The sequence below is a fragment of the Mauremys reevesii genome, linkage group 12 (genome assembly GCF_016161935.1).
Source record: "Mauremys reevesii isolate NIE-2019 linkage group 12, ASM1616193v1, whole genome shotgun sequence".
Classification (NCBI taxonomy): domain Eukaryota; kingdom Metazoa; phylum Chordata; order Testudines; family Geoemydidae; genus Mauremys; species Mauremys reevesii.
The window spans coordinates 20,460,103-20,483,711 of record NC_052634.1 but is presented as its reverse complement, the minus strand read 5'-3'; the positions used below and the strand labels follow the sequence as shown (position 1 = coordinate 20,483,711).

The 23,609-nt window shown below is 43.9% G+C and overlaps 1 pseudogene; it reads right to left on the bottom strand.

Annotated features, from left to right (window-relative positions):
• Positions 1-17,155: 17,155 nt before the first annotated feature.
• The window catches only part of LOC120375919, a 41,824-nt pseudogene continuing 35,370 nt past the window's right edge, over positions 17,156-23,609 (bottom strand).

Here is a 23,609-nt window from a genome sequence, read left to right as displayed (position 1 = left end):
CCTGCCTCTTTCGGGCCGTTTCCGAGCAGGTAGCAGGAGTTTCACACCCCACCCCCCTTGCGGGCTGGGCTTGTGCCTGCCCCCCCCCCTCCCCGCCCAGGCCCTTCCTAGCAGCCAGTTCATAACTTCGCCTCTCCCTGCCCCCACGTTTCTGGGCCCCTCTCTCCTAAACAGGGCCCGCTCAGCTTGCAAGTCCAACCCCACTTACTTTCTTGGGTTGGGGTTGGCTGAGGTAAGGCCCCATTTGGATTTTGAAGCAGAGCTGGAGCTGGGTTAGGCTGCAGCAGTATAAAGTGACAGGGGTGCCTGTGGCACCTTGTAGGCTAACAGAAGTCTTGGAGCATAAGCGTGCGTCTGACCAAATGGGTGTTCACCCACAAAAGCTCCTGCTCCAGGACTTCTGTTAGTCCAGAAGATGCCACAGGACTCTGTGTCACCTGGTATTTTTGGCTTTGAAGTATCCACCTTAGAGACATCTTCATCTTTCTCTCCATTCCCAAAGCTGGAGCAGCAGGAGTTGCATCAAAGTTTCCAGTTTTGGTCTCCCTCTTACAAAATGGGGGTTGGTTCTAGTTTTGCAAAGTGAGCTGTAGCTAGGGTCTAGTTTACCTTTTCTCCCAGCTGCCAAAGGTTGGGGTAAAGGGTTGCATTTGGGCTAATGCTCTACCAGTGATTACCTAATTAACAATCATTGATTTTCCTTTAGCAAATTCAAATTCTTCCCCTTACAAATGCATGGACAAATAACAGAAGGCACAGATGTGTATCCAAAAAGGGGGGAGGGATAGCTCAGTGATTTGAGCACTGGCCTGCTAAACCCAGGGTTGTGAGCTCAATCCTTGAGGGGGCCACTTAGGGATTGGGAGAAAAATCAGTACTTGGTCTTGCTAGTGAAGGCAGGGGGCTAGACTCAACAAGGTTTCTTCCACTTCTAGGAGATAGGTATATCTCCAATTATATATATATATAAATATATATAAAGGTTCTATTTATGAGTAGCTTATAAAGGGTTTTATTAAATGATTAATCACTTTCTATAGACTGTTAGTTGTAATCGACCTATAGACCTGTTGGACTGTCTATCACAGCCATTTGCAAACTTTTGTACTGGTGACCTCTTTCACATAGCAAGGGCCCCCCTTACACATTAAAAAACACTTGTTTATATATTTAACACCATTATAAATGCTGGATGCAAGTTGCTCAGGCATTGGCTTCCACCTCAGGTGGCAGGGCTCAGGCCTTCAGCCCCATTCAGTGGGGCTTCAGCTTCCTGCCCTGGGCCCCAGTGAATCTAACGCTGGCCCTGCTTGGCGGTCCCCCTGTAACTTGCTCACCGCCCCCCAGCAGGCCCTGGACCCCCAGTTGAGAGCCACTGATATGAACTATATAGAAAAGGAGCCTTAGTGTAAAAGTACAATTTAAAATGAGCTGCAACCCTTTCGTTTCAGTGCCTTTTAACACCTTCTCTATTTTCTAGGTCTTTTCTTGTCAGATTCATCACAGGGAAGTCAGGAAGGCTTGTTTCATTTATGAGGGAAAACCGACAGAACGTTGAGGTTGTAAGTAGACTTGTGTTTATGAGATGCAACGTTTTGTGTGTAAACTTAAGAAATAATGGGGGTGTTTACACATCAACATTATTTACATAGATCTGTGCACTGAAAACCTACATGGCGCTGTACTGTGTTTTGACCAAGCACAGGTTTAAGCTAGAGAAATTGAGGGGAAAATGCTTGCTCATTTGCCTTGCTCTGTATACTGTCCATTAGTTTCTACTCAACTTACATTTGTTTTTAAACCTTGGAAATATATGGCACAACATTTATTTGTAAAAGATAATATACATTTATTCTAAACCTCTGATCTCTCACTTTAAGGAACTGTGATTACAGTACCATATAGACATTAATAAGCTGTCTTGTGAAACTGAATCTTCGTGTGTGTGTGTGTGTGAGTGTGAGACAGACATTCTGTTTTGAAGTAAAACATGCATCTGTAAGAACAGTGGAATACTGCACGGCTCTTAAAGCACATAAAACACCATGGTTAAATGTCACTGCACACTTTCAGTGGATGACCACTATTTTCACCCAGCGAAGACTCTACTAGAACGGAAGTGGTAGAGGTCTGTGGTTTTCATTCAGAAGATCACAAATTCAACCCCTGCCAACAACTGCGGTGCCTTTATATACCTAGCCTTAGTTTGTTACAATACTACTGAATATTCAGAAATGTACTTGTTGCTACTGGTGGATCAGTGGTTGTCAGCAACAGGTAAACTTACCAGTATAGACAGGTCCTGTGAATCCTTTGAAACAACTTGGTTCTAGAAGAGCATTCTGAACACTCTACTGGCTATCAGAACTCTAATTCATCCCTGCATCTTAAGGGAACAATTCTAAATGTTTTATCCACAGAACAGATGTTGAAAGCAATAAACTCGCTTCTTTAGTATTATAATACTGTCCAGTCTTTCACATCAAGTGATTTTAAAGTGCTTTGTACACTGTGGACATGCCCCACATAATGACAGGTGTCAGAGTAGCAGCCATGTTAGTCTCTATCTGCAAAAAGAACAGGAGAACTTGTGGCACCTTAGAAACTAACACATTTATTTGAGCGTAAGCTTTCGTGGGCTACAGCCCACTTCATTGGATGCATAGACTGGAACATACAGCAAGAAAATATTTATACATACAGAGAACATGAAAAGGTGGAAGTAGCCAGACCAACTGTAAGAGGCCAATCAGTTGAGATGACCCCACTTAAATGCAGCTACCCTTGGGGTGGAGGGAGACATCCAGCTGGTCTCAGAACATGCTGCATAATAGTGAGATAAGAGATTTTTTTGGTGACAGGCACTTGCACAAGTGCCTACTCACAATTATTGCTGTGCTATTTTAACTTCCATACAGAGCAGACAAGATCTTTGTCTTATCCAATAAAAGAAAAAGACAGTAAAACTATGTGGCATTTAATAGATTGGCTTCAGGGAGAAGGGCTGGGGTGAGCAATGCTATGTATTTGCACTTGTGTATTTTAGGATATCTACCTTCCCAACCTTAAGCTATCCGTTTTCAACTTGAGGAACAGATATAAAATTCGATAATAGCTAAAATTGTTACCCTGCAATTTAAAAACAAACATGCTTGAAAAGTCACTTTTGCAATGCACTGCATGGGAGCAGGTGGGGCAAATTGTTAAAATTAAACTATATTCAGACCAAAGTATTAGTCCCAGATAACCAAATTGTACATTTAGTTGTGCATGAGATATCTGTAGAAGCAGCAAAGAATCCTGTGGCACCTTATAGGCTAACAGACGTTTTGCAGCATTAGTCTATAAGGTGCCACAGGATTCTTTGCTGCTTCTACAGAAGAAGACTAACATGGCTACCCCTCTGATACATGAGATATCTGGACCTTCCAGACCTCATGTTTGACACAAGACATTCCCATGTGCTTCCTTAATATGTTTGAGGAAACACTGCTATAATTCTGACTTTGACTTTTTTTTTCTGTTCGATCTAGTGCAGGGTTTGGCAACCTTTCAGAAGTGCTGTGCCGAGTCTTCATTTAGTCACTCATTTAAGGTTTCGCGTGGCAGTCATACATTTTAATGTTTTTAGAAGGTCTCTTTCTATAAGTCTATAATTTATAATGAAACTCTTGTATGTAAAGTAAAGAAGGTTTTTAAAATGTTTAAGATGCTTCATTTAAAATTAAATTAAAATGCAGAGCCCCCCCAGACTGGTGGCCAGGACCCGGGCAGTGTGAGTGCCACTGAAAATCAGCTCGCATACTGCAGGCTGCCTACCCCAATCTAGTGCATATAGATAAAACAGCTTTTCAGCAAGAAGTTACCTCCTTTACTAAGCACATACCTATGCAATTGTTCCTAAATGTGGGGGGCAAGGGAGAAATCATTCATGATCAGGAAGGCTACTTACTTGCCTTATGAATCTGAAGGCTGTTGGGTTAAGACCACTGCCTATATGTTGACCAATATGGTCTCATTGTTTCTTTGTACTCCTTCCTCCCCCAATTGTCTAAGACAACAGATGGATATGGACTTGGATTGTAAGCTCCTTGGAGCAGGGCCCATCTGTTGTTTGTACGTTGCCAAGCACAATGGAGTCCTGAGCCATGACTTGGTTCCTAGGCACTATGTAATACAATAAGAAAAATATTTTCAGATTTCTTCTAAACTCTTTAAATACAAAGTGCAAATTCTGACTCTTAATGTTTCCAGCAGATTGAATAATGATATGCATCTAATTAAATCAATTCTATCTTTTCTTTTTAAGTATGTGGAAGGATCATTTGAAGAATATCTGGAATGGCTGGGAGATCCAGAGGTAAGGCCAGATTCGTATTCCTGAGGCTGAGCCCAAAAAGCTCATATGTTTGCTGGAATGTGGGTTTGAATGTTGTTTCTGTTGTACCTCAGTCCTGCTGTCAGATCCACATGCACCTGAACAGAGCTCTCTTGATTTCAGTAGGACGTTGCGTGGGTGCAGTAGGACTCTAGATCTGATGGCAGTATTAGGGCCTTGGTTCTTGCTTGTGGGCAAAAGAGAGGAATTGTCAAACCACAACAACGTAATTTCAGCTGAGGGAACCAAACTTTGGTCCTGACAGCCTGGACCTTTAAAAGGCTGTTACAAAATTGGGTGCATAATTCATAGCAAATGTTTGTCAAATTTTGCATTTTTCCCAGTTTTTTGGGGGGGAACCCTGCTTTCTTACTGTAGCAGGGTGGTCACCCGCTCCTGCCTTAAAAGGTTTGGAACAGCCCCGGGGGAGCCTAAGGCTGGGCTGATGGGGAAGCAGCCACAGCTGGGCCATGCCCCAATCAGACCGTAGCTGGCCTTGTAAAAGGCTTTGAGCCAGGCGCTCAGGCAGGTTCCTTGCAGGCTGGGAGAGAGCAGGGCCTGGCTGATGGTATGGAGGGTGGAGCTGGGGAAGGAGCAGGTGGAGCTGGGGAGCTGAGGCCTGGTGACCTCCCAGGCTGCAGGCCTGATATCAAGGCCTAAAAAGGTACTGGGTGGCAGGGGAAGACAGCAGGCCCGAACCCCCTTGCCTAGGATGAGTGGCTTGTACACTGCAGTCTGCCTTGGGGGCTTGGTGGTGACTGGCAGTAGCCCAGACTAAGGCAAGATGGGGATAGCGGGTTGGGGTTTCCCCAGGAAGGGGAGACCCAGAGGCAGAGTGTGTGGGGGTTACTGCTAGGGGGCAGCACCCCAGGGTAGAGGGGCACCGGGGTCTGGGAGGGACATGGAGGCCAGCGGCAGCAGGTCACCGGCCTGTAGAGGGTGCTCTGGTCTGGAGAAGAGCTAATTCCCAATGACCAGCAGGAGGCATCGCAGGGGTGAGTCACCACACCCTTTATACTTACTGTTTCTTTGAAGATTTTTAACTAGTGAACATGAGCAGGATACAACAGTATCTAAAGCAAATTTAGCATGTTTATCAAATAAATATTTAAAAATATATTTGAGACTGCCTCAGGTCTAGCTAGTAGAGTTTAGCTGCAACTTGGGGCCAAAACTTGAATACTTAGTTGTCCCATGTCTGTGATCTTCTCTTCGGGAATCCTCACATTTTATAGATTTCCAGATGCAGAAAGAATCAGAATTTTTAAAAAAAGATGGAACTTAAGTATTTTAGGGGTACATCACCACTTCACATTGATTCTCTCCTCCCACCCCTTGTTGGGTTTTCTTCAATGCCCACAAATATTTAAGGCAGCCTCTGAGAGGTTTTACACTTACCACTAACTTGTAAGGATTGAGGAGTAGACCTTTCTCCTTTTCACTATGAAACACTGTTATTGCAGAGGGAAGTATATTCAGATGTACTCCTTTGCGTGGGCGTGCGCAGCACATTTCATTAGGGTGTGCACCCAGGGAATTTTATTTTAAAGGCAAACATTTATTGAATACTCAATCATAAGGATGTTATTTTTATTCATCAAACAAACTAAAGAAACTAAAACTTAACTAAACTTAATTTAAAAAAAATGAACAACTAAACTTTACTTAAAATGACACAAAATACCACATTTTTGCTGTAGTGATAACCAGGCATATACAAAGATGCAGTCAATTTTCATGATCTTTAACCAGATCATGAGCTAACCCAAAGTGACCAAAACAGACCAAAACGTCTTAGTCTATAAGGTGCCACAGGATTCTTTGCTGCTTTTAGCAAAGCTGGAGTAGGGCAGTTTCGAAGCACTTTCGAAGCTGCAAGAAGGAACTGAGGGTGGGGGGAGCTTGCAGCACCCCTTATACTGCACCATGGAGGCGCCACTCCAGGGGTCGCTGGGGCGCTCCCTTACGGGTACTGCTAGGGGAAAAACTTCTGGCACCGGTGCACGTGGCGAGCACGCACACCTATTGACGAATACACCTGAGCAATCACTCGAAGAAGAACCAGGAACATCTACACAAAATTATGTATAAAAAGAGAGTGACTAGACTTCAAGTTGGGGTGTCTAAGCTTGAAGTAATAAGATTGAACTGTTGATTTTCAAAGCTGGTAGGGGACTTGGACACCCAAAATGATTAAGAGCTGGCAAACCACAGCCATGCCTCTTTGTGATGCCACCTTACTGTTCTGAGCTACTAAAGATTTGAGATTTAAATATTAACATGATTTCTTGCACCAGAGCAGCTACTTCCACAGCGTCAGTCCAAAGACCGGACAAGTTGAGCAGAGAAGGAACTGACAGTAGCAACTCTCTTTAGAGCTAGAGTTGATAAAAATCTAAATCTCTACTCATCTTCATTAAAAGAGCCAGAAAAGGTGCCACAACATTAATCTTCCTTTTTCAAGCAGAATAATCCTATAATCTAAGCAAGATGTTGCAGAGGTACTGAAGTGATGTACTATCTTATCCTGCTAGGAGTCTGAGTAATTATATTCTTCAAGAGTTTTCCATAAATCAACAAAACAGATACAAATTAAAAAAAAATAACCACTTCTGTGGTTTAGAATTTAAAGTTAAGCTTTTCTAATCTGAGTAGGGGATTTAAAGACAACCACTGCCCCATTATTTTAAAATCTCAGCTTTAAAAACCTCAAAAATCAAGTCTTTACTATTATAAACTGGTAAGGCTTAGTTACAACCTCCTACCCACCAAAGGACCTAGAAGTTTTGAAATAATTCTAGAGAATCAAAATGTATCTAGTTTAACTATAAACAACTCTGAACTTCATACTGAATTAATGTTCTCTATGGACATGTTCTCTAATACCTTCTTACACCATGCCTATCCTTATAGAAATTGACAAACTTTTCAAAGTGCACTTTCCATTCTTTGTACTATACGGCGCTGAGGGGAAAGAGAGGAAGAAGGATAACATTGCAAAAATTCAGCCAATTAAAAAAAAAAGAAGTTAAGCTCTTTTGTGCAAATAGGGATCAGTAGCATGGCATGTCCTATTGGTGGGAAGTCTACTTTCAGCAATTACTATCCTTCAATTAGCAGCAGCTAAATTCAGAACAAAAGAAATTAAGGTATTTAAAACCCCCCTAATGGTGGGGAGCACATTTCCCTGAAGATGGTGAAGAGGAAACTATTTTCCAGAGAATTTTACACAGGGCACCTTCCTGACAATTCTCCCAAGGGGACAGACCCTAGCTAGTATTCACTGCAGTTGTGATGTCGGGCTGCGTCAGCCCATCAATAATCAATGCACGCTCAAAGCTTTAGAAAAATGGACCAACAGAGAAGGTATAAAATTATTTCAAAATTGGTGGCACCACCCAGGCAGGGAACAGGTATACACAGTGTAAATAAGGTTAAAAATGAACTTAATTAAAAAGGAGAAATTTAATTAATTAAAACAACCTGTATTTTTCTTGCCTTTATGGAAACAATACATACCTCATAACATCAAGGCCATGTCAAATCCAAACCCCAACACAATTATGGAAAGTCACCTTCCCAATGACACACATTTGGGGCAGTAAAAGAATGGACTCCTCTCTAGCTGCTCCTCGGCCCCCCTAACAGTTGCTCCGGATCCCTTAGTGGCCTGCCTCTTCCCACTACTTGGCTCTCTCACCAGGTCACATTTTTTCCCACCTCTCCTGCGTGGACAGAATGTCATTAATTCTGATCCTTGACCCCAACTCTTCACCCCATGATGCTTACACCCTTCTCGTAGACATTAAGTTGCCCGTATCCCTTTAAATCAGGGAGCTCAACACCATCTTCCAAAGGGCTAGTGGGGGAACAAAAGCCCTCACCTTGCACTGGCTTCCAAGGTCTGCTCTGTCAGACACCTTGCCACTGCCTCCCCGGACTACTACTTACGATAGCCTTCCCTCAAGCCTTTTCCGCTACCCCTTTCTGGGCTCCTTCTAATGAGCAGCATCACCCAGGGTTTCTCCCCAGAGGTCCAGTTCCTGTCCTTGTGTCAGGATCAGCTACAGGAGCTTGCTCCAATCCTGTCTCTGTCAGGTAGCACCCCCTGGTCTTCTGCCTTACCCTGCAGGAGCTTTCTTATTCCTGCCAGTCTTTCCCCTCTCATTACCAAGAGAGACTGCAGAGTTCTTCCCTTTCTCCCTGCAACCTCTTTCTGCTTCAGGCTGCCTCTCTTTATAGCACTCCCCAGCTGGGCTTCATTTCTCATTAGGCCTTGCTTACCCTCCAGGTTCAAGCAGGTGGGTTAACTGGTCTCTCAAGCCCACATTAAGCCTTTCTGCAACCCCCCAGCACAGGGACCTAAGTGTAAGAGAGAGCACCTGTGTCACACGCAAACAACAGTCTTCAATGAGTATGACAAGGAAAAGTATCAGTTTGTGCAGCAACACCTCATTGGACTATGATCTGAAAAGCAACAGAGGTAGGGTTGCACTGCACTGGCTTTTTGGCAGTAGAACAAGTTTCTGCTTGATGTTATCCTCATTTCACTACTGACTCAAAGCAGGGATTTTGGGGAATATGTTCAGTCCAACTGTCTCCTATGTCCCATAAAAAAACCTATGTGGATTTCTTAACACAAGCCTCATAATCTACTTTGCAGGGACATTAAGGAGGGTTTTTGGTCAGAAAAGAAGACTCATTTCCATAGATTAGATGTGTTTTTGTTTATTTAGTACAAATCAAACACAACTTCTACCGGGGAACTTCCATGAACCAAGACTCACAAATACAATCGTATACAGCAGAACAGGCCAACACTGAGCACTGTCCCACTGTCTAACTCTTCAAGACTATACTGAACAAAATTAAACAGAGAAAGAGCAACTATTACAAATCAGTAGTGACTACTGGAGAACACACCTGGCTGATATGTTTTATTCAGGACTGAGAAAAGTGGCCTATTTCAACAGTAATTACTTTCCTCAAATGGACTAGAACCCAACCATTCTCCTGCTTAAGTGATGAAGTAGGTTACCATTACAAGCAAACTGGTATAATATGTAAGATGCATCGTTCTCTTGTGCAAGACTAACTCCTCCATACATTGTACTTATTGATGAAGGTAAGTGATAGTGTATATATACCAGCATGAAAGAAATTGCATTGTTATAGATTATGTACAGTTGCTTCATGTTCTTTGCTATACAATAGATTTACTTTCCAATATACTCTACTAAAACAATACTCAAGTTTTAAACAGATTTTTACCATTAATATAAAGCCACAGAGAAACATGTAAATGAAACACACAAAACAGCTTAGCAGCCACTACAACATCCATTAACAGAGAAAACAAGAAAACTTTAGTGCAGGAAGTGAGTTGACGTCATTTTGCCTTACATACTTGGATGTCCATAATGTAGCTGACTTGATGCATCTATCTAGGATTTACAGTATTATGGAATTGTGAAGGATTACCATAGGAGGGATTTGCAGGATGCCAAGTGCTAACATAATGGTAGGCAGGTACTCAAGAGATGCGATAGTCAAACCCAGGTGGAGGTGGCTGGCCATAGGGATCTGTCACTACTGGATAACATACTGTTCCGTGGGATTGAGGTGGAGGCTCTACATTTTGGAAAGTACCTGAAAAATACACAAGTGACATATTTTAACATTCTGGCCATTTTTATGCAGTCCTTCATTTTCATTACAATTGAAACGATTGTATGACACTGACAAAATAGAACATATCTAGATAAATAATAATTTATGCCCATATGATGTGTACACTGACAAGAAGACCATCTCAGCTCTTGAGTAAGTCTGGAAGGCAACCTGCTCACTCATAGAGGTGTTCCAGGTCTGGTTAAGTATTCATTGCCTATTGATTGTATTTCTTTTTGTTGAGGCTCAGAGGAAGGACAGATCCCCTTTTGAACTTCTCTGGGGAGCTGCAGGACAGTAGGGGATTTAAAAAACAAAGCAAAAGAATACCTCTCTTTATAACCTCTGACTAGATACTATGGTGATGGATAGGGGGTAAAGAAACTTAATAGAATAGGTTATAATTGCAGCAGAACTGCAAGCCTGTGTAATTGTCATTGATCAATTAATACTTGTGACAAAGATATGCCAGTTTCTACCATGTTTACTCCATTAGCCCAATATCAGAGACTTTTTAATGAGGCCAGACATCTGAACTTTGACATCTTCTACTCATTTAACACAGCCCCTCACCCCAACCCTTAACTATATGCCTCTTACAAAACTGTTGGGTTGAGCTAACTGTTGCTGTAACTTTATACACCGTGGAAGAGAGCCAGCAATAATGGCTGTTCAGACAGCCAAGACATCGAATAGAGACCAATAACCATGGCTCCTGTCTTCTGTTTTTTTTTAAAAAAAAACCGTAAGGGAACGGCTAATACTATTCAAAATATAGGATTTTTTTTAAATACAAACATCATTGTGGTTTGTTGTGTGTGGGTCAGAAAAGAAAAAAAGTCATCACGAGGCCCACACAATTTTAAACACTCGACATCCCACCCAGCTTTGGAAAAAGAAGGCCCGTCTAGAAAAGCAGCTACGGTCTACCAAGGTCAAGCCACAAATATATTTTTTGTTTCTTGCTGGGGTTACCTAGCCCTGAATATCAGCAATTCTAAATCATAAACTTAATAATATATCAAAAACAGCAGACACCCAACCCTAAAATAACCTATAAAGGAGTGGGGCTCACACAGTCAATTCTGATTTTTTGCCAGCATCTATCCCTGGCTGTAGGTAATGAACAATAATTTAAAAAATGATAGAAGACACTATCTCCTGTTACCCACCTATACAGACCATACATTATCCTCATTTTACATTAGAACTCAATTTTAACGCCCCCCCCCACACACACACACGTGTTTTCACCAATTCCAGAGGCCATTATATGCAATTCATCATTTGTCTCTTCTAATGGGAAATGTAAAGAGGCCCGTTACACTACTCCAGTGAGCTACAACAGTTAGTCACATTGGTCTGCAATTTCAATTGACAAAGCAAGGAAAAAGGACCATATCAATCAACTATGCTGTGTCAATTGGTAAATCAACAATAGGACGCCCATTTCTACTTAATGGCTCACACTCACATACACAAATGGTCAGCTGAAAATACTAACCATTTGCTGTTTCCGGGGAAACTTGCAGGACATTCCTCCCAACGTCAGTGTGCAGCCGAGGTACTGACTGCTCCACCATGGGGGCAGGCTCGGTGTATGCTGAGTCAGCTTCTGCAGGTGGTGGCAGTGGTGCCTGTTGCCTGTACGCCATGGAATGCCAATAGCTCTGATGGTAATACTTAGGAAATTCAAAGTAAGGAGAGACGTTTTAGAGTCTGTGTGTGTGTACTTTCCTCCCCCCACCTCAGTAGCACTTAGCCATTAACATTTCCAGAAAATGGTTAACAATGTTGTACACATTACATCTTGCAGACTGCCAGAAAGTCACCAAAATGCCTCTCCCCAAGCACTTTTCTCAACTGTATTATACCCTCCTGAAGAATTAAAAATGTCCCCGCCACATTTTATCATATAGGAAAAGAAGGCATTTTGAGGCTTTTCTGTTGCAGGAGAGGCTGGCACGGGCCTTAGTCCACAGCATATCAGCATTATCTACTCCATCAGAATCAGAGGGCAGATGCAATTCTAGTACTGGCGTTACCACCTGCTGAGCACCACAATCTCATACGCCTTTTTTGGTGTGCCACATACCAATAAATATAGAGAAGGTCTTGCCAGTAATTTAGCCTCTATTTATTAGTAATTTCTATAATGTAGAATGTCTTATTGCATCCTGTACGGTCCTTATCCTGACAGGTGCCAAGAACCCTCTACCACCATAGCGTGAGTGGTAAGGGCATAGAGTCAGTAGGAACCCTGAGCACTGGGGCCCCATACCTGGAGAATAATGCTCAAGTTTCAACCCTGGATTATTAATAACGCTAAAGTCAACTAGATCACATGGCCATTTGAGCATCAGCTGGGAGTTAGGAGTTACCATGGACTTAATTGTAGTCGAGATCAAAATCAGGTGCCTGGTTTCTGTTCCTGCTGACTTGCTCAATTGCCTTGGGCAAGACACATGGGACCCAGGAGAATTTTCCCACTGATTTCAACAGGCACTTGACCACACTCTTAACCTTAAACTTCTCTCTGTTTTACCCACCCTTTCCATATAAATGGGAAGAACAATGCTTTACCCACCCATCTTCATAAAGCCACCGAAATGAAACTCACTACATGTAAATGCTCTTTATGAGTTTCACAATTTACAACTCAAACTTCCTGCACTGTAAGCTTAGTCTCCTCCATGCACACATGCATGTACTAATAGCCAAGTGCACAGGAAGCATATTCAGAACACTTAAAAGCCCTATTCAGGCACATCAATGCATCTGTCAAGATAGGTGATATTGTACAAGCGGTTTACCATACCATATCTGACAAGCACTTACCTGCAATCCCAAATTAAAATAATACTGCACTACCTTTGTATCTGAAATTAGAAAACATACTATAATTATTAAGGATTGTGGACAAAAAACCACCCAGAAACAGTCATCTGTTTGTGGTCTTGTTAAAACTATGTAAATGAATAAAAACAAAATTGTTCATCGGACAACATTACTTTTTCTGAATGTATTTTTAGAATACAGATTTCAGAATCTGACTCAAATTATTTTCAAAAGTAATAGTCTCGAAGTTAGCACATATTGTAAACAATCCATGCAGTTTAGCACAATAAAAATGGATTAACCATTTTGACAAGTAATACATTAACAAGTAACATTAATAAGAAAAACAAAAATGAATGTATTGCTATAAATTGTTTGCTCAATGATGCTCTTCACAGAACGACTATAATCCATCAGCGGCTATTACAAACCTTAAAACAAATGATAATATATTAAAGTAGAAATTACCATGGCCTAGATTTCCCAAAGTGACTAGATATTCTGGGCACTCAATAGGGCCTGATTTTCAGAGGTTCAGGATTCAAACAAACACTTTCTGAAAATCAAAGCCTGTTGAAGTTTGTCAAATTGGGCAACCAACATTTAAGGCACCTAAAACAGTCTTTTTAGAAAACATGGACCTAAAACTTCCTAAAGATCTGTAATTTCAAATGAACAATTCAAGGTTTTACATATTAACTAGCTTGTTTCTTTGGGCCAGGGGGATAACTGTAAGAAGGGCTGGTGTACACGTACAGTAGAATCCCATTTATCTGACCCTCCTCTGCCTGACTCTCAAGGTATATCTACACTTTCCGTGGATTGATGCTGCGGCGATTGATTGACCCAGGGAGGGAGGGGGTCGATTTAGTGGATCTAGTGAAGACCCGCTAAATGGACCAGAGATCACTTTCCATCGACTCCGGTACTCCACCGGAATGAGAAGTGTAAAGTAAGTTGACGGGACTCCCTGCATTAGCATTCCAGACAGAGCCTCTGAGACTGCACTAGTAAAATTCTTATCCAGAAAACTATCTCTTGAGGTCTTGTAAGGTGACGCTAAATTCTTGGTGACTATTACTGTCTTGTACTTATAGATGAATCTCACTAGCCTCACTGCTGCTTGTCTGGCAGGTGTCACACTGTGGCTATATTTTACTGAAGATTATTCTGGGTTCTATACACTTAAAAGAGCATTGTAAACAAAAACTGCCTCCCCCCTGCATTTGCTGCTGTTCCAGTGTTCCTCAGACATCACTATCTTCACTATTAGCCTGTCATTTCATTCTCCTGGCCCCCAATCTCCTGCCCCAGTCTGGGGAAAGTGAGTTAGGATGGTGGAGAGTGAGCGACGGGCGGGAGAGAGGGGGAAATGGAGTGAGCGGGTCAGGGCAGATCCTGGGTTGCACTTAAATTCAGAAAGTGATCTTGGTTGTAAAAAAGTTGGAGATCACTGCTGTAGGATATACAATCCGGAGCGTGCACTGTTAGAGAATGCATCCCTCTTACCTTGAGGTAGATCACTGCCGTTGGGATCGTAGGAGTAAGGCGGAGCAATGCTGCCACTATCTCCCACCTCGCTAACAGTGGGAGGGGGCACTGGATGATATGGGTACGGCACTGGCGGAATCACTACTATGTAAAAAAAATAATCAAAGTCTCAAGTCAGATTTTCAATGGTTTTAAAACAAGTGAGCTACTAGCCAGTGCAGTTAGTATGAACTGCCATCATACTCTCTAAATGTATAGTTATCAGCTTCTGTTCTAAGAACTTAGCATTCCTTCTGGACAAATTAAAAAGTCTTTGGGATTTTTTAAAATCCCACTTTTTGTCTTATGGTTTGCATTGTTAAATTCCCTTTGGTTTGAACTGTATTACCTACTCTCATTACAGTCAAGATGAGAGACATGACTAACTCAAACAACTTCATAAGATAAATCTCTGCAGTATCCTTTGTGCATTTGAAGGCTTCCTAATGGAAGTTAGGTGCCTAAATACCTCTAAGGAAGTGAGCCTTTGTGTATAGTCAGCTTCCCTTGCATAGTCAGTTTTAATAATTGGAGATATAACTATCTCCTAGAACTAGAAAGGACCTTGAGTCCAGCCCCCTGCCTTCACTAGCAGGACCAAGTACTGATTTTTGCCCCAGACCCCCAAGATTGAACTCACAACCCTGGTGTTAGCAGGCCAATGCTCAAACCACTGAGCTATCCCTACTGTAGTTAGTTTTCCCACAGCCACAAGGGCTGTGGGAAATAAGCAGCAGTTTTTTAAAGAGTTAGGGAAGTGTGATTATGAAACTCACAAAAAATGACTGCAAGGTTCAGGGTAGGGATAGTAGTTGAAATGACTGTATAAGTGTTTTTAAATTGACTAGATTCCAAGTGGCCCAGGCCCCTTGAAACAAACAGTTTATTTGTTTGTATAAGTTTATTTGTAACACCACCAAGTGGCTAACCCACATAGCGCAATGGTAATCAGAACTGCAAGCATGCAGTGATCACATAAAGTAACTTAACCATTGTCGGAGAAAAACTCAGGTCTCGTTTTTTCTTTTGGGTGCAGCAAAATCAAATACTTTATTATTTCTCCAGTAATTACAATGGAGGGAGAGAGTGCCATAGGACACAGGGTCGCCCCAGTCCCGGACAGGTCTCTCAACTGGTAAACAATTACAGCAAGCCTTTATACTTTTGTTACAGACAATAACTAGCAATAATACAGACAATAAAGAGCAACAACTTCATTTTGTTTATACATAAGCCATTCTGCTATCTTGTTTTCTCACTCCTAGAAGACACCAGGCTGCATATTTGGTTATCAGTTACAAGGTTGTAATAACTTTTTACACAGTTCTTTCCCTCTGCCTCACACTATCCTTGCTTCTAGAAGTCTCACGTCATTAGGGTTACAGCTGGGCTAACTCTTGCTAACTGACTGACATGCATTAAGATCCCCTTCAAACCCTTATTAATTCTTTCCCTGCTTCCACACCATCATGGAAACAAAACAACGACCTATGAATTGAGATGGTTGGTATGGGAGAGGGGAAAAGGAACGAGACTAGAGCAAAAGTAAGAATCCATGGAAGGTGAATGAAATTAGAGAGTACGGAAATTTGAGAGCATGGAAAAACTCTCATATGGAGAGATTCAGATTGTTTATTTTAGAAAGCAGATGACAGAGTGGATACGATTAATGTTCTCTATATAAAATAATGCTCTAGAGAAGGTAGCTAAGGAACTTCTCTTCTCCTTGTCTCATAACTTAAGGGGGGGAGGGACAAAAGGTAAAGGTGACAAATTTAAAACATAAAAACAAAATATTTTGTAACACAATGTACAGTTAGGCTGTGGAACTCATTGCCACAGAAAGACACTGAGGCAAAGAAGTAGCAAGGTTCAAAGAGGGATCAGACATTTACGTGGATATCAAAATATCCAGAATTAGGATAAAAGCCTTGGATGGGTGTAACAAAGTTGGACTATTCTTAATGTTTCCTCTGAATACTGTCTGGGTGCCTCAGTTTCCCCTATGCGTTTCTTAAGTCTCTAGGTGGTGGGATAAAAGTCAGTGTGCATAAATCACTGACACTCTGTCTCCATGGTAACTAATGGCCAGGCCCTTCCCCCCTTGCAGGGGGGAAGGGATAGCTCAGTGGTTTGAGCATTGGCCTGCTAAACCCACGGTTGTGAGTTTAATCCCTGAGGGGGCCACTTAGGGATCGGGGGCAAAAATTGGTCCTGCTAGTGAAGGCAGGGGGCTGGACTCAATGACCTTTCAAGGTCCCTTCCAGTTCTAGGAGATTGGTATATCTCCAATTAAAAAAAAAAATGGGATGCTAAAGGTGTGGGAGAACAAAAAGATCAGGTGACCTCCTGGCCTGGGAAAGGAACTCAGCAGAGGAGATGGGGCTGGAGGGGTTTTCAGTTTTGGGAGCTGGCTGGGGACGAGGACTGAGGGCAGACATGGGCATCTACCTCACTGGGCCCCAGAATGGACCCAGCTGAGGGGTCTGGTTCTCTGTACCTACACACTCTGTTTTGGACCCTGTTCCTGTCATCTAATAAACCTCTGTTTTACTGGCTGGCTAAGAGTCACGTCTGACTGCGAAGTGAACCCCCGGAGGACCCTGTGGCTTCCCCAGGACCCCGCCTGCGTGGACTTGCTGTGGGAAGCGCACGGAGGGGCAGATGATGCTGAATGCTCCAAGGTCAGGTGGAAGCCATGTGAGCTTCTTGCCCTGGAGACAGTCTGCTCCAAGGGAGAGGAGGCTCCCCAAAGTTCTGACTGGCTTTGTGGGAAGCAGTTCCAGAGCATCGTTCAGGGACTCCGTGATAATGGGATATTGTGACACTGTAAATTGCTAATGGCTGCCATCAAGCATGTGTTTGATCTACAAGGCAATCAGAGACCGTGTTAATGATGATGGGTATGCCAGCCAGCCTTCATTCAGGCTAAATGAATCATAGAATCATAGCGTATCAGGGTTGGAAGGGACCTCAGGAGGTCATCTAGTCCAACCCCCTGCTCAAAGCAGGACCACTTCCCAAGTAAGTCATCCCAGCCAGGGCTTTGTCAAGCCTGACCTTAAAAACCTCTAAGGAAGGAGAGTCCACCACTTCCCTAGATAACCCATTCCAGTGCTTCACCACCCTCCTAGTGAAAAAGTTTTTCCTAATATCCAACCTAAACCTCTCCCACTGCAACTTGAGACCATTGCTCCTTGTTCTGTCATCAGGTACCACTGAGAACAGTCTAGATCCATCCTCTTTGGAACCCCCTTTCAGGTAGCGAAAAGCAGCTATCAAATCCCCTCATTCTTCTCTTCTGCAGACTAAATAATCCCAGTTCCCTCAGCCTCTCCTCATAAGTCATGTGTGCCAGCCCCCTAATCATTTTTGTTGCCCTCTGCTGGACTCTTTCCAATTTCTCCACATCCTTCTTGTAATGTGGGGTCCAAAACTGGACGCAGTACTCCAGATGAGGCCTCACCAATGTCGAATAGAGGGGAATGATCACATCCCTCGATCTGCAGGCTATGCCCCTACTTATACAGCCCAAAATGCCGTTAGCCTTCTTGGCAACAAGGCCACACTGTTGATTTATATCCAGCTTCTTGTCCACTGTAACCCCTAGGTCCTTTTCTGCAGAACTGCTGCCCAGCCATTCGGTCCCTAGTCTGTAGCAGTTCATGGGATTCTTCCATCCTAAGTGCGGGACTCTGCACTTGTCTTTGCTGAACCTCATCAGGTTTCTTTTGGCCCAATTCTCTAATTTGTCTAGGTCCCTCTGTATCCTATCCCCGCCCTCCAGCATATCTACCACTCCTCCCAGTTTAGTGTCATCTGCAAACTTGCTGAGAGTGCAGCAAGTGGAAAAAGCAATTAAGATCTTTTATGGAGTTAGGCAGCTGGAGCCAATGGAAGCCACCACACAAGGTACTAGGCCAATGAGCAGCTAACCCATGTGGGCTGAAGGATTTCCCTAGGGATTGATTGCAAGTACAGTGACCCAGGCATTAACCGGTTGCAGCTGTGTGTACTAGAGGCAGAAAAATGAGGAAGTGAGCAGGAATCCTGCAGTTGTGGGGAGTAGAGACAGAGGTGCTTGGCTGGAAATGTAGGTGTGGAAATTGTGAGCAAGCGAAGTGTCAGCTTTGTTCCTGTTGTGTTCAGGAAAACAGGACATTGGTGCAATCTCTATTTACAAAGAATGTACACAAAGAAATACCTGATCCATGTCACCAATTTCAACTCCTTACAGCCAAGCCTTGTGTATCGGCTAGGCACTTGTGCTGAGGCAATGATATTAAACTTTGTACTTCAGGGCTTAAGTCAATCTCTGTTAGAGACAAGGACGGGACCTGGTGCTGGGGCAGATTAACCCACATCTGCCCACTGCACCTACACCTTCCCATGAAGCATCTGGAACCAGCTACTGTCCAAGACAGGATACCAGACTAGATGGGTGCAGTTCCTATGCAAGTTAGGGAGCCATCAATGTTTGTTTGTGCTGAAGAGGGACTCCCAAGGAGATGTAAACCTTGCTTGTCAGTGCTCCCTCCAAAATGTGATCCATATGAGGAAAGTCAGCAGTGAGGGTAAGAAAGATTCATTGCCAGGGCCGGTTCCAGACCCCAGCGCGCCGGGACCAGCGGACACTCCACAGGCACGTCTGCAGGAGGTCCACCGGAACCGTGGGACTGGCGACCGCCAGAGCGCCCCCCGCGGCGTGACACCCTGCTTGGGGCGGCGCAATTCCTAGAGCCGCCCCTGTTCATAGTGAAGTGAACCACATTCTATGGAAATACCTCGAAGCACTCATCAGCGTGTGAGGGGAGAAGTGAGAAGAACAGGAGTAGAACCTGAAATTTACAGTTTTGTATCTAACACTCTACCTGGCCTCCTAGCAGAAGAAGGGGATTCCAGGATGGGCTGAATTGCAGTCTATGGGGGAATGGGTGTGGTAACATTGTCTTGAGTGGATTTTGCCACGCTGGAGGAAAAGACTGTTGCTGGAGCATTATTAACACAAGAGGCGGTTGAGACCTCTGCAGATTCTCCATCACCTGCAAAAGAGCCAGGAGAGTTTTCAATACACTGCCAACTTTGATTTAAAAAAACAAACAAACAAAAAACAACAACAAGAAACCCACATCTCTGAAATACTACCTGGGTCTGATAGTTTTCCTATCTATTTATGCTGAGATACTCAGAGGAGCATAAAGGAATTAGGAGTCCAATTCCAGCCTAAAATCCTGCAGAGAATATGGACCAGTGACCCCCCCCCCATTTTGATTTCAATTATATCAACATTTGTATTGTGCTGGGATTCTACATGGCATTTTACATCATAACACACTATGCAAAAAACTCCACCATCTCCATGAGGGCTTATAATATTAAGCGAACAAACGCAATACATCCACTACACAGGGATACTATCCTGAGAGTTCACATATATATTCTGAAGGAATTCATGCAGCAATTGAGTAATCACCAATATCACTTCACTTCTAGTGTTTAAATCGAGTGCAAAGCTACAGCACTGTGTGATTTCTTTTTAAAAAAGTTATTCCAGCAACAGCGAGTGTGTGTGTGTGTGATGGGGGGCAGAAGGGAAATTATGTATGTAAATTTAATGCAGTTCAGGCCAAATCCTGCTTCCTCGCTGACTCAAGTAAGACTATCAACGTCAACAGGACTACTCTCATCATAAAGCAAGTAGGATTTAGCCCCAACCCTGTGAACATAGGTAGGCAGACCACCTCTATAGAGCAGAAAGGGTTATTTTTGTTTTCCTTCATTCATTTTTCAACTTTTCATTGTCACATGTGACTTAATGGTCTATGATTGAGATTACCTTCTGGGAATCTTGAGGTGAGACAGAACCTGTCCCTCCACCCTGAAGAGATTTCAAAGCAAAACAGTGTATTTAAAATGTAGAGAAGCTACAAGATTTCTGGGGGAAAGGAGCGGGGGAGGGTGTGTGAGCCAGAAACCCAAAAGTCTTCTACTTATTCTTTAATTTTCTAAAATATACTCAAAGATCCTTCAGTTTGCTTAACCCCCCCTCCCCGCAATTAACTGGAGTCAGGCCAGTTCACAATTGCTCTCTGCATTGCCAGGTGCAGAGTAGTCTTCTATACAGTAACTCCTCACTTAATGTTGTAGTTGTGTTCCTGAAAAATGTGACTTTAAGTGAAATGATGTTAAGTGAATCCCCATAAGAATTAATGTAAATGAGGTGGTTAGGTTCCAGGGAACTTTTTTTCACCAGACAAAAGACTATATTATATATATATATATTGTGATAGACCCAGGCCAGTTGGGTACAGCAGAACAGCAGAAGGCAGATATACTTGCCACTGGATTAACAGTTTTCTGTTCCCTGACTGACCAGAGCAGGGGCTGCTCCAGGCTAATGAGAACACCTGACTCTAACCTGTAACGAGTCAGGTGAGGCCATTAAGCTAATGTGACCACCTGACTCTAATTAAGGCCCTGCTGATACTATACAAAGGGCTCACTCCAGTCAGGCAGAGGAGAGCCAGGGAGCCAGAGGAGAGGAAGTGCGGCTGAAGGGCTAGTTACTGAAGACACCCTCAAACCATTGTTAAAGGAGCCCTAGGGTAAGGGTGAAGAAGGGAGAAGCAGGAGAGCTGTGGGGAAATGGCCCAGGGAAATGTAGCAACTCTGGCAGTGAAAGGTTGGCTGCCAACAACTGCTACCATTAGGGTCTGGAACCTGGAGTAGAGGGCGGGCCCGGGTTCCCCCCAACCCACCACTACAGGAACAGCTCCTGGGAGGGGAAGTCAGGTCCCTGTCAGGACAGGAGGCTGAACAGAGACTGTGGGAGTTCTCTCACCAACCTCCTTGCAGCCTATGATGAAAAGGGCTCAGTAGACTGTAACTCTGGCCCTAGAGAGAGAAGGGCTACATGGAGGGTCGCAGTGAGCCACTGAGGCTAAGCATAAACCGCCTAGAAGCGCAGGACCCACGGGAGCAAGGTCAGAGCTCTGCCACAATACACACACACACACAAAGTTTTAAACCAACAATTTAATACTGGTACACAGTGATGATGACTGTGAAGCTTGGTTGAGGTGGAGGAGGCAGAGGGTGGGATATTTCCCAGGGAATGCCTTACTGAGAAATTGGCTGAGCCCTCAAGGATTAACTCTGACACTCTACAAGGCAGCAGGGATGGAGGGAGGGGAGAGAGATATGCACATTTCCCTTTTAAGTACACTGCCTTGTTAATTAGATCAGCTTGTTGAAACCACAGCTGCTGCCAGCAAAGCCCTGTCCTGTCCCCGCCCTGCTCTATGGAAGATGGGGTAAGCGGGGTGCAGGAGCAGGGGAGGGACACCTTGACATTAGCCCCCCTCTTCCTCCCACCCCCTCCGCACAGCAAGCAGGAGTCTCGGGGAGCAGTGTGGAAGTAGAGCAAGAACTGACAGGGATTTGAAGGGGATTTCAATGCAAACAGTCCCCTCTCTGAGCAAGAGTCAGGCTAGCTGTAACCCTACTAACGCGAGACTTGTAGAAGCGAGGACTGTGTGAGGCGAGGAGGCAAGAACTGTGGGAGAAGTTGTTGCAGCCTTGTGTTAGATAAGTATGGAATGTAGACTAGAGGCTAAATAGAGGTGAGAAAAATAAGATATCAGGATGACCTATGTCTAAACAAACTGCAGCTGTTGCTCATTATTGTATGTAACAAAGGTATAAATGCTTGCTGAATTGTTTACCTGGAGAGAGACCTGTTTAGCTCTCTCCCTCCACACAATTGCTAGAGAAAATAAATTATCTGACTTGCTGCACCCAACATGAGAGTGAGAACTCTGTTTTTCTCCGACAATCTGGGGGCTTGTCCAGGACGGCAACGCCTGCAGAGACAACGGCAGCTGCTGCAGATCGTTCCCCTTCGAACTCCATGGCGCCACAATAGAGGTAGAGACCTTTTGAAATCTCTATTGGGGTATTGGAGGAGGACTGACCATGGGGCTGTCTGTCCCTGTTGGGCTTACGCCATCTGAACTTATTGACTGTGCAGCAGGATCAGATGCAGAGCGGTGCTGGGGAACTGTTTTGCTGCCCCCAATAACGTTAATGCATAAGGGAAATGCGCTAGGTTAATGCATCGGTGCTGAGGGGTTTTGACTGCCTCAGATAAGGGAAAAATGTATTGAGTCCGGATGTAAGGTAGGCCTTGGGAGGGAGGAGGGGGGGAGAGAGACTGAGAGTGTGTGTGTGTATGTGTGAGTGAGAGAATGAGAGTTGCTGGAAGATGCCCAGAGTATTCTGTGAAGCTGGGGGACTCATGACCAGAAATATTGTAACACAAACCCAGTGACTCCACCTAGTGGATCAGTGAAGGATCCGACCCACAGTGGGCTGCCTCTGCCTGGCATCATCCAGCAAGGGGCCTGCCTGGGTCTAGGATTGCATCATCCAGCAAGGGGCCTGCCTGGGTCTAGGATTGTGTGAACCCATCTTCCCTCCCCTTTCCTCTCCGTGTGAGGCAACAAGAGTAAGCGGCACCGTCTCTCTGAGACTAGCCGACGCTCTTTGCTGAAGGGAAGTGTAGGAGGGTCGTGGCCATCCTCGTTAGCCTCTCCTGTGTGAGTGACCTGCGGTGTGAGACCCTTAGTTTATGAGCTGCTAGCAGATAGGGTGCCCTCCCTGTGTGTGTGTGTGATTGGAAAATGAGGGGGGGCAGTCTAAGCATTCCCTCTCACCCCCTAAAGGTACCCCAGCATATTACATGTACGTACATTATGGTTCTAGAACCTGCAGGTATTTAGACAATTGGAATCTTTACACGCGTGAAAATCCATCTAAACAATGCCCACTAGAAGGTACCTTCAATCTAGATAAGATCATACATCTCAGAGGAGCTTTTAATCACCGAAAAGCCTCTGACACACAGTGGGAGCAATTTGTCTATTGAGGAAAGGAACGGGTTAATTTGAAATTCAGCTTGGCCCAGAGATAAAGAGACAGCTGCTCTGCATTCAAGGTCAAGAATCAATGCAGACCATGCCAAGTACAAAGAAAAAACTGCTTTCAGCCCCAGCTGGCTGTGAAAAAATATAGACAGAGGCAAACCAAAGGCAATACAAATTGCAGGACTGAGATTACATTTGCAAAGCTTAGCTGTCCAGTGAGACCCAGCAGTGTGCCTTTGCGACCCTGGAGCCGGTGTGGCTTGGTGACA